Genomic DNA, 12318 nt, shown 5'->3' on the forward strand with positions numbered 1-12318 from the left:
TACTTGAATTTCCTAATTGTAGGAAATGTAGAAAACACAGGAAAACCCATAAAAAAGGAAGAAATCTACTTTGAATCTACAATGGCTATGGGGTTGATTTGACCTCAATTTGTCCACATGCATCTCTTCTCTGAATTCTGAAGCCAGAGGATCTACTTCAAGATGGATATTACCATGCAAGTGTATAGAAAAAGGAGGCATGAAGCCCACCTGGATTAAATTCAAGCATGGACCCAGTGGTGTTCTAGGCACCTCCAAGGAGAACAAGATGAGGACCTTTTTTCCAGCCTATCTGGTCTGGATCCAAGTGAAATGATGGAAAAAGAAAGTTGGTTCTAAATGATAAACTAGAGAAAAATACATACTCCTAACTGATTGATTTTCCAGTTATTGGCCATTTTGATGTACGTGAGATGTTTCCACAAATGTTTTTGACAATTTTAAGCATTTTTCGTGCATTGTTCATGTCAAAGGGAGGAAATTGTTGTTTATTTGTGGGGTGTTATTTCTAATTCATTTAAACTCCTATTCTTCCTGGTCAGCTGCATTGAAGGGTATTTGTTTCATTTTGGTGGAAGGATCAACGCATGCAGGGCCAGTGGGGCAACCACTCTGAGCCTAGACTCCACAGTTCTGCTACCCAGGAAAGGGGCCCCAATCAGTTTTTCAGACAGAGCCGGTGTTGGAACCACCAATGCTGAGACAATGTGGACCACCACTGAGGCAGCAGCACGTGGGCTGCAACAAACCATACACCCTGATCCTTTTCACTGGCTTCAGATGCTTCCCTCACCTCACACCCCACCTGGTGTGCTGTGTGTGTGAACAATATGCCTGCTGGCATTTTCCTTGCCAATACTTTCAAGCACCATTACACCAACAAAGTTCAGCCTAAGTCTGTCCCTGTTGCAGAAACCATATAGCACTTCAATCCTGACAGCAAGCAGCATTCCTAGTGGGAGCAAACGATTACCATGGCACAGTTAAAAAGATGCTAAGGAAAAGTTGCTTATGTTGAAAAGGGGTGTACATTGAAACTGGTGGGAGCATAAGTTAAAGGTAAAGAACATGAGCATCACTGTCAAAGAAAAAATTAATTTGAAAAACTTAAAGGCAAATCACTTGAAAAGCAGATTGCATCCTGGCTTGCACAGATTTATGGAAACTGGAAGTAGCAGATGGAAACATTTCAGTTTCAACTTACTTGCTTTTGGGGCAGTTTATTTAGAACCAGAGGTAAGATTTCAAAGTTTTTGAAAATATTGTTGAACAACCAGAGCAGAAAGAGTGAGTTGAAAATGAATCTGCAAATTATTCTCCCCCCAAAATAAAAAAAAAGGAAAATCCAGAAAACAGGCAAACATGTTCAAAGTGCCTGAACATTATGATTACGTGGAAATTCATTGCTTGGAAATATTTATTTTCAACCAACTTATAATTTAAAAAAATTCTTTTTAATGTTTGTTTATTTTTGAGAGGGAGAGAGACAAGAGACAGAGCATGAACTGGGGAGGGGCAGAGAGAGAGGGAGATGCAGAATCAGAAGCAAGATCCAGGCTCTGAGTTGTCAGCACAGAGCCCAATGCTGGGCTCTAACCCACGCACCGTGAGATCATGACCTGTCTTGAAGTCAGAAGCTTAACCAACTGAGCCATCCAGGCACCCATCAGTATAATTTAACTAATTTGCTGTTGCCACTGACTTTTCAAGTTTGTTTCCTTTTTTCTTAATGTTTATTTTTGAGAGTGGGGAAGGGCAGAGAGTGAGGGAGACAGAATCCAAAGCAGGCTCCAGGCTCTGAGCCGTCAGCACAGAGCCCGATGCAGGGCTCAAACACAACAACCTCAAGATCATGACCTGAGCTGAAGTCGGATGCTTAACTGACTGAGCCACCCAGGTGCCCCTCACAAGTTTGTTTCTGATATGCTACCAGATCCTCAAAAATCTCACTGTCTCCGGTCTTCAATGGGGCAGTATAGGGCTAATGAGCAGACACTACATCAGGAAGCAGACAGCACACTTCCTAGCTTCATATCCTGTGGTCGAACTGCTCCCCCTCTCTGAGCCACAGGTTCCTCTTCTGTGAAATAGGGAGAAATAACCCATCTGGGCCCACTTCCAGGGCTATTACAAGGACCGCATGACCTAAGGAAATGTAAAGGAAAATGGGCACAGGAATCAGTCTGCTTGACTCTGCCACCTAGAAGGAGTTTACTTAACCTTCCTGGGTCTCGTTTTCCCCATCTACAAAGTAGGGCCACACTTCCTTCAATGACATCTTGACATCCTACATGTACAGTACATGGCATATAGTAAATGTTCAATAAATGTTTGTTAGCTATATGTATGAGAAAGTTCACTTTGAACGCTTATGAGGCATTGCCATTATTTTTACATCAGCTTCCCCAGACAGTGCAGGAGCAGGGGGTCAGCAGAGGCTAGACTTTGCCCATCCATGTGTGTCTTGCAGAATGGAGACAGAGTAGTCACCATGGCATGAAATTGTGTGTCTTTCTTCCCCATTTACCCTCTGGCTGACTGGATCTCTCTTTTTTTTTTTTTTTCCAATATATGAAATCTATTGTCAAATTGGTTTCCATACAACACCCAGTGATCATCCCAAAAGGTGCTCTCCTCAATGCCCATCACCCACCCTCCCCTCCCTCCCACCCCCCATCAACCCTCAGTTTGTTCTCAGTTTTTAACAGTCTCTTATGCTTTGGCTCTCCCCCACTCTAACCTCTTTTTTTTTTTTCCTTCCCCTCCCCTATGGGTTTCGATTAAGTTTCTCAGGATCCACATAAGAGTGAAACCATATGGTATCTGTCTTTCTCTGTATGGCTTATTTCACTTAGCATCACACTCTCCAGTTCCATCCACGTTGCTACAAAAGGCCATATTTCATTCTTTCTCATTGCCACGTAGTACCCCATTGTGTATATAAACCACAATTTCTTTCTCCATTCATCAGTTGATGGACATTTAGGCTCTTTCCATAATTTGGCTATTGTTGAGAGTGCTGCTATAAACATTGGGGTACAAGTGTCCCTATGCATCAGTACTACTGTATCCCTTGGGTAAATTCCTAGCAGTGCTATTGCTGGGTCATAGGGTAGGTCTATTTTTAATTTTCTGAGGAACCTCCACACTGCTTTCCAGAGCGGCTGCACCAATTTGCATTCCCACCAAGAGTGCAAGAAGGTTCCCATTTCTCCACATCCTCCCCAGCATCTATAGTCTCCTGATTTGTTCATTTTGGCCACTCTGACTGGCGTGAGGTGATATCTGAGTGTGGTTTTGATTTGTATTTCCCTGATAAGGAACGACGTTGAACATCTTTTCATGTGCCTGTTGGCCATCCGGATGTCTTCTTTAGAGAAGTGTCTATTCATGTTTTCTGCCCATTTCTTCACTGGGTTATTTGTTTCTCAGGTGTGGAGTTTGGTGAGCTCTTTATAGATTTTGGATACTAGCCCTTTGTCCGATATGTCATTTGCAAATATCTTTTCCCATTCCGTTGGTTGCCTGTTAGTTTTGCTGGTTGTTTCCTTTGCTGTGCAGAAGCTTTTTATCTTCATAAGGTCCCAGTAATTCACTTTTGCTTTTAATTCCCTTGCCTTTGGGGATGTGTCGAGTAAGAGATTGCTACGGCTGAGGTCAGAGAGGTCTTTTCCTACTTTCTCCTCTAGGGTTTTGATGGTTTCCTGTCTCACATTCAGGTCCTTTATCCATTTTGAGTTTATTTTTGTGAATGCTGTGAGAAAGTGGTCTAGTTTCAACCTTCTGCATGTTGCTGTCCAGTTCTCCCAGCACCATTTGTTAAAGAGACTGTCTTTTTTCCATTGGATATTCTTTCCTGCTTTGTCAAAGATTAGTTGGCCATACGTTTGTGGGTCTAGTACTGGGGTTTCTATTCTATTCCATTGGTCTATGTGTCTGTTTTTGTGCCAATACCATGCTGTCTTGATGATTACAGCTTTGTAGTAGAGGCTAAAGTCTCTACTTTAGCAGTGATGCCTCCTGCTTTGGTCTTCTTCTTCAAAATTACTTTGGCTATTCGGGGCCTTTTGTGGTTCCATATGAATTTTAGGATTGCTTGTTCTAGCTTCGAGAAGAATGCTGGTGCAATTTTGATTGGGATTGCATTGAATGTGTAGATAGCTTTGGGTAGTATTGACATTTTGACAATATTTATTCTTCCAATCCATGAGCAGGGAATGTCTTTCCATTTCTTTATATCTTCTTCAATTACCTGCATAAGCTTTCTATAGTTTTCAGCATACAGATCTTTTACATCTTTGGTTAGATTTATTCCTAGGTATTTTATGCTTCTTGGTGCAATTGTGAATGGGATCAGTTTCTTTATTTGTCTTTCTGTTGCTTCATTGTTAGTGTATAAGAATGCAACTGATTTCTGTACATTGATTTTGTATCCTGCGACTTTGCTGAATTCATGTATCAGTTCTAGCAGACTTTTGGTGGAGTCTATCGGATTTTCCATGTATAATATCATGTCATCTGCAAAAAGCGAAAGCTTGACTTCATCTTTGCCAATTTTGATGCCTTTGATTTCTTTTTGTTGTCTGATTGCTGATGCTAGAACTTCCAGCACTATGTTAAACAACAGTGGTGTGAGTGGGCATCCCTGTCGTGTTCCTGATCTCAGGGAGAAAGCTCTCAGTTTTTCCCCATTGAGGATGATGTTAGCTGTGGGCTTTTCATAAATGGCTTTTATGATCTTTAAGTATGCTCCTTTTATCCCGACTTTCTCAAGGGTTTTGATTAAGAAAGGGTGCTGGATTTTGTCAAAGGCCTTTTCTGCATCGATTGACAGGATCATATGGTTCTTCTCTTTTTTTTTATTAATGTGATGTATCACGTTGATTGATTTGCAAATGTTGAACCAGCCCTGCAGCCCAGGAATGAATCCCACTTGATCATGGTGAATAATTCTTTTTATATGCCGTTGAATTCTATTTGCTAGTATCTTATTGAGAATTTTTGCATCCATATTCATCAGGGATATTGGCCTGTAGTTCTCTTTTTTTACTGGGTCTCTGTCTGGTTTAGGAATCAAAGTAATACTGGCTTCATAGAATGAGTCTGGAAGTTTTCCTTCCCTTTCTATTTCTTGGAATAGCTTGAGAAGGATAGGCATTATCTCTGCTTTAAATGCCTGGTAGAACTCCCCTGGGAAGCCATCTGGTCCTGGACTCTTATTTGTTGGGAGATTTTTGATAACCGATTCAATTTCTTCGCTGGTTATGGGTCTGTTCAAGCTTTCTATTTCCTCCTGATTGAGTTTTGGAAGCATGTGGGTGTTTAGGAATTTGTCCATTTCTTCCAGATTGTCCAATTTGTTGGCATATAATTTTTCATAATATTCCCTGATAATTGTTTGTATCTCTGAGGGATTGGTTGTAATAATTCCATTTTCATTCATGATTTTATCTATTTGGGTCATCTCCCTTTTCTTTTTGAGAAGCCTGGCTAGAGGTTTGTCAATTTTGTTTATTTTTTCAAAAAACCAACTCTTGGTTTCGTTGATCTGCTCTACAGTTTTTTTAGATTCTATATTGTTTATTTCTGCTCTGATCTTTATTATTTCTCTTCTTCTGCTGGGTTTAGGCTGCCTTTGCTGTTCTGCTTCTATTTCCTTTAGGTATGCTGTTAGATTTTGTATTTGGGATTTTTCTTGTTTCTTGAGATAGGCCTGGATTGCAATGTATTTTCCTCTCAGGACTGCTTTCACTGCGTCCCAAAGTGATTGGATTGTTGTATTTTCATTTTCGTTTGTTTCCATATATTTTTTAATTTCTTCTCTAATTGCCTGGTTGACCCACTCATTCGTTAGTAGGGTGTTCTTTAACCTCCATGCTTTTGGAGGTTTTCCAGACTTTTTCCTGTGGTTGATTTCAAGCTTCATAGCATTGTGGTCTGGAAGTATGCATGGTATAATTTCAATTCTTGTAAACTTATGAAGGGCTGTTTTGTGACCCAGTATATGATCTATCTTGGAGAATGTTCCATGTGCACTCGAGAAGAAAGTATATTCTGTTGCTTTGGGATGCAGAGTTCTAAATAGATCTGTCAAGTCCATCTGATGCAGTGTATCATTCAGGGCCCTTGTTTCTTTATTGACCCTGTGTCTAGATGATGTATCCATTTCTGTAAGTGGAGTGTTAAAGTCCCCTGCAATTACCACATTCTTATCAATAAGGTTGCTTATGTTTATGAGTAATTGTTTTATATATTTGGGGGCTCCGGTATTCAGCGCATAGACATTTATAATTATTAGCTCTTCCTGATGGATAGACCCTGTAATTATTATATAATGCCCTTCTTCATCTCTTGTTACAGCCTTTAATTTAAAGTCTAGTTTGTCTGATATAAGTATGGCTACTCCAGCTTTCTTTTGGCTTCCAGTAGCATGATAAATAGTTCTCCATCCCCTCACTCTCAATCTGAAGGTGTGCTCAGGTCTAAAATGAGTCTCTTGTAGACAGCAAATAGATGGGTCTTGTTTTTTTATCCATTCTGATACCCTATGTCTTTTGGTTGGCGCATTTAATCCATTTACATTCAGTGTTATTATAGAAAGATACGGGTTTAGAGTCATTGTGATGTCTGTATGTTTTATGCTTGTAGTGATGTCTCTGGTACTTTGTCTCACAGGATCCCCCTTAGGATCTCTTGTAGGGCTGGTTTAGTGGTGACAAATTCCTTCAGTTTTTGTTTGTTTGGGAAGACCTTTATCTCTCCTTCTATTCTAAATGACAGACTTGCTGGATAAAGGATTCTCGGCTGCATATTTTTTCTGTTTAGCACACTGAAGATATCGTGCCAATCCTTTCTGGCCTGCCAAGTTTCAAAAGAGAGATCAGTCACGAGTCTTATAGGTCTCCCTTTATATGTGAGGGCACGTTTATCCCTTGCTGCTTTCAGAATTTTCTCTTTATCCTTGTATTTTGCCAGTTTCACTATGATATGTCATGCAGAAGATCGATTCAAGTTATGTCTGAAGGGAGTTCTCTGTGCCTCTTGGATTTCAATGCCTTTTCCTTCCCCAGTTCAGGGAAGTTCTCAGCTATTATTTCTTCAAGTACCCTTTCAGCACCTTTCCCTCTCTCTTCCTCCTCTGGGATACCAATTATGCGTATATTATTTCTTTTTAGTGTATCACTTAGTTCTCTAATTTTCCCCTCATACTCCTGGATTTTTTTATCTCTCTTTCTCTCAGCTTCCTCTTTTTCCATAACTTTATCTTCTAGTTCACCTATTCTCTCCTCTGCCTCTTCAATCCGAGCCGTCGTCGTTTCCATTTTGTTTTGCATTTCGTTTAAAGCGCTTTTCAGCTCCTCGTGACTGTTCCTTAGTCCCTTGATCTCTGTAGCAATAGATTCTCTGCTGTCCTCTATACTGTTTTCAAGCCCAGCGATTAATTTTATGACTATTATTCTAAATTCACTTTCTGTTATATTATTTAAATCCTTTTTGATCAGTCCATTAGCTGTTGTTATTTCCTGGAGATTTTTCTGAGGGGAATTCTTCCGTTTTGTCATTTTGGATAGTCCCTGGAGTGGTGAGGACCTGCAGGGCACTTCCCCTGTGCTGTGGTGTATAACTGGAGTTGCTGGGCGGGGCCACAATCAGACCTGATGTCTGCCCCCAGCCCACCACTGGGGCCACAGTCAGACTGGTGTGTGCCTTCTCTTCCCCTCTCCTAGGGGCGGGATTCACTGTGGGATGGTGTGGCCCGTCTGGGCTACTTGCACACTGCCAAGCTTGTGGTGCTGGGGATCTGGTGTATTAGCTGGGGTGGGTAGGCAAGGTGCACGGGGGCAGGAGGGGCAGGCTTAGCTCACTTCTCCTTAGGTGATCCACTTCAGGAGGGGCCCTGTGGCAGTGGGAGGGAGTCAGATCCGCTGCCGGAGGTTTGGCTCCGCAGAAGCACAGAGTTGGGTGTTTGGGCGGAGCGAGCAAGTTCCCTGGCAGGAACTGGTTCCCTTTGGGATTCTGGCTGGGGGTTGGGCGAGGGAGATGGCGCTGGCGAGCGCCTTTGTTCCCCACCAAGCTGAGCTCTGTCGTCCGGGGGCTCAGCAACTCTCCCTCCCTTTGTCCTCCAGCCTTCCCCCTTTCTGAGCAGAGCTGTTAACTTATGACCTCCCAGACGTTAAGTCGCGCTTGCTGTCGGAACACACTCCGTCCGGCCCCTCCGCTTTTTCCAGCCAGACTCGGGGGCTCTGCTTGGCCGGCAGGGTGCCCCTCCGCCCCGACTCCCTCCCGCCAGTCCGTGGAGCGCGCACCGCCTCGCCGCCCTTCCTACCCTCTTCCGTGGGCCTCTCGTCTGCGCTTGGCTCCGGAGACTCCGTTCTGCTAATCCTCTGGTGGTTTTCTGGGTTATTTAGGCAGGTGTAGTTGGAATCTAAGTGATCAGCAGGGTGCGCGGTGAGACCAGTGTCCTCCTACGCCGCCATCTTCCCTCTCCTTCAGACTGGATCTCTTAAAGAGAACCAAATGACTCCATGCAGTCCCATGAACAGAAAGAGCACTAGACAAATCCTAATGGAAACATCTGAGCCACACACTTCTGTCACCCTGCCTGCCCCTGCCCTGGCCTGAACCATGACCCCTGCAAGTGTGACAGATAGAGCTCTGGGTCAGACTGTGGGAGTCCAGCCCTCCAGTATCAGCCCTGCTTCTGACTTCCTGGAAAGACCTCAAGCAAGTGCTTGGCCCTCTCTAAGTCTCAGTGTCCTCAACTGAAACATGAAGGGGCTGAACCAAATCAGTGCTTCTCAACCTTTGGGTGGAGTCCACAGATCTTCCCTTTACAGGACAAAAATTCCAGCAGAACCAGCCCCTAAAATGATATCTTTGAACAATTACGGCTCTCAACCTGAGATCTGCACATCCTTCATTTGAGAAATGTCTTCAGAATTGAACATAGGCTATGAAAATGTCTTCCAGTGTGAATTATAGCTGTTGTTATAAATGTAAGAAAAATCATGTTTAGATTACCATCAAAATAAGAACATAAAAGTTCAATTCTCAAAGAACTCATGACCCCTGAGAACAGACCCCTCCCTACCCCCAAATCACACAAACCCCAGGCTGAGAATCACTGGGCCAGATGCTTGCCAACATGCTCTGGACCTACGCCTACTTTTATGGTCTCTTGGCTATGTATATACCTCAATTCCATGGACCCAGACATGCCCCTTCTCCCTGTCTCTTCTTGTTACCCCCAGCCCCTCTGGCAGACTAGATAGGCTTCTCACTTTCCTGCCAGCGCCCCCAGAGCAGCTGTGTGGTCAGAATGGGAGATGGGCCTGGGCAGAAATCAGCTTGAGGTCCCACCTTTCACCCTCCGTTGGGGCTGGGCCAGCCCCAGTAAAGCTTCCATATCCAGGGGACTAAATGGAGAAGGAACTCTGAACCCAAACTTTCTGCTGCCCCCAGATCCACTTTTAGGTATCTCCTAGAAAATAGCCACTGGGCCCCTGGAGCCCCTTTTACTTCTGTGGACCCTGCTCTCCTTCTTTGCCAGGTGAACTAACCTGGGAAAGAGGGAACTTGTTCTACAGGTGCTGCTGACAGGAGGGTGGTGGTGGTAGGTGGTCAGAAAGCCAAGACCGGCCATCTCTCTACTCTCTTTCCTTTGGAAAGCTTCTGTGGGCAGGAAGAACCCTGGACCAATACAGGGGGCAAGGATGGGAGGATCCAAGACAGGCACTGGGTGAATGGAGAAGACCACCATGTTTAGCATCTGTCAAGGACTAGCTGCTCGCTGTATGACCTCACCTCCCTGGCAGTCAGTTTACTCATCTGGAAAGTGGGCGGGATCCCTATTGTTGAGAGGATCAGAGGAGGCTATAAGTGAGAAGACCCTTTGGAAACTGTAAAGCGCTGTGCCCTAGGCGTGTGTGTACATGTACATAGACGCATGCATCCCAGCATGCTTTGGGCCACTCCCACCGATATCTAACGCTTACCACTTGCGCTGCATCAGAATCACCTGGAGGGCTTGTTAAAATACAGATTGCTGGGCCCCACCCTGAGTCTCTGATTCCATAGAACTGGGGTAGGGCCTAGGAATTTGCATTTCTGACAAGTTCCCAGGTGATGCTGATGCTGCTGGTCCTGGGACCACACACAGTTTGGAGAACCACATGCAAAGGGTTACACATCCACCATGGTATCTGTGCATGTTCTTGCTAAAGTGTGCTGCTCTTCTTAGAGGGATAAGGGTATCTGGACATGAAGTCACAGCTATTTTGAACCTCTGGTACCCAAACCCCGGTCTTAGATAGCTTGCCCTGGGCCCCAGACAGCCCCTGTGCAGAGCATGAAAGAGCAATTGGGAATTAGCCAAGAACCCCTCCCAGCTCACAACTGACCATACACAACCATCATGTGTGCACACATACAAGCACACACACACACACACACACACACACACACACAAAATCATCATGCACACACATTCATCTCACATCTGTATAACCTAGTGGCTAAATACAAAGACTCATCAACAAAACTGCCAAAATTGGCCAACTCCCTCACTTCCTAATGTGTTACCTTAGACAAGTCACTTAACTGCTCTGAGCTCTAGCTTCCCCATCAATGAAAATAGGGTTAGTAATACTTCAAAAGGTGAGATCAGTGAAATCAAAGGTGACTCAGTGAGATCATGACTGGAAATCTCTTGGAAGAATGCTAAATGTTAGCTATTATTATAATTTTTAGCAGTGGGCTCCAGGCCCCCAAAGGAAGCCTCAGTGGGGGGGGGGGGAATAAAGCTAGGGCAGGCTATAACTATTAACAAATTCACTCAGGTCAAAGCAGCCTCCCAGCTCAACCATGACCCACTTGGGAGGCAGGACACCTAGACCCCAGTTCCAGGTGTTTCTAACTCAATCACTGTGTGCTCGTGGGTCATTCCCTTGCCACCCCTGGACTCAGCATCTCCATCTATCCTATATGGGCTGAGCTGGATTATTTGTCAGGGCTTTCTTCCAGCTCTGCCACATGGTGGGTTCATGGCCAGTGGTGCATGGCAGAGGCAACAGCCACAATGCCACAGGCCCAGCTCATGGCCCAGTTTCATCCTTACTGGAGCTAGGGGAAACTGATCACCCTCTCTTGAATAAGAGGCTGTCAGCAACTCTCCCACTGCCATCTCTTCTACTGACTCCTCAGGTGCAAAGAGCCTTGGGGCTGCCAGAGGCCTGGAAAGGGATGCCAGAGAGAAGATTTGTAATAACCCCTTTACCTCTGTGCCCTGCCTGTCAGATTAGAAGGCACCATCGTGTCCATCATCTCACCACAGCCTCAGGAGGCAGGGTGCACAGGAGAAATGGAGGCTCAGAGAGGCAGTTTCCTGCCCAAGGAACTAGGACTTGAATCCAAGATTGTCAGATCCAAAGTATACTGGCCTGGGTTGTGAAAATCTGTAGGAATCAGACATGAGAAGAGTCCTTAATATTATTTCTGCTTGCTTCACATTTTTGGATTAAATGTCATCTTCTCAAAAAGGTTGTAAACCAGGGGCGCCTGGGTGGCTCAGTTAGTTAAACGTCTCACTTCGGCTCAGGTCATGGTCTCATGGTTCGTGAGCTCGAGCCCCGCATTGGGCTCTGTGCTGACAGCTCAGAGCCTGGAGCCTGCTTCAGATTCTGTGTCTCCCTTTCCATCTGCTTCTCCCCTGCTCATGCTCTGTCTCTTTCCCTCTCAAAAATAAAAAAAAAATAAAATAAACATTTAAAAAAAACGTTGTAAGCCAGCCCCACCCTCACAATTTCAAGTCTCCTTATTGTTCTGTTTTCTCTTTTTCTATATAGCTCTTATCACCTTCTAACCTAATATATAAATTACTTATTTATTATGCCTATTGTTTATTGTGTGTCTCCGTGGGCAAGGAGCTTTGTCCATGCTGTTTATTGCCACATCTCCAATGCCTACAACAGTGCCTGGTGCTTAATAGGCACTCAATAGGTATTTGTTGAAGCAGTGACATATATGGTAGCAGCTCAGAACTGGGTGGTGAAAACTGCCTCTTAACTGGTTCCTTGTCTCCACACTCCACACTGCTCTGAGTATGTGGATGACTTTCCAAAACGCCAAGCTGACCAGGTCCCTGACCTGGCTTCAACATTTCCAGAACTCCCCATCTGTTGCATGATGAACTCCAAATGCCTTGGTCCTTCATGATTTGGCCTCCTTACCTTTCCAGCTTCATCTCTTAGGCCACCCAACACATCCCCTGCCTTTCAACCAGAACAGATTATTTAAAGCTTCCCAACGTGCCCTGGTTTC

The sequence above is a fragment of the Panthera pardus genome, unplaced genomic scaffold (assembly GCF_024362965.1).
Source record: "Panthera pardus isolate Hobbes unplaced genomic scaffold, ASM2436296v1 HiC_scaffold_27, whole genome shotgun sequence".
NCBI classification, from domain to species: Eukaryota; Metazoa; Chordata; class Mammalia; order Carnivora; family Felidae; genus Panthera; species Panthera pardus.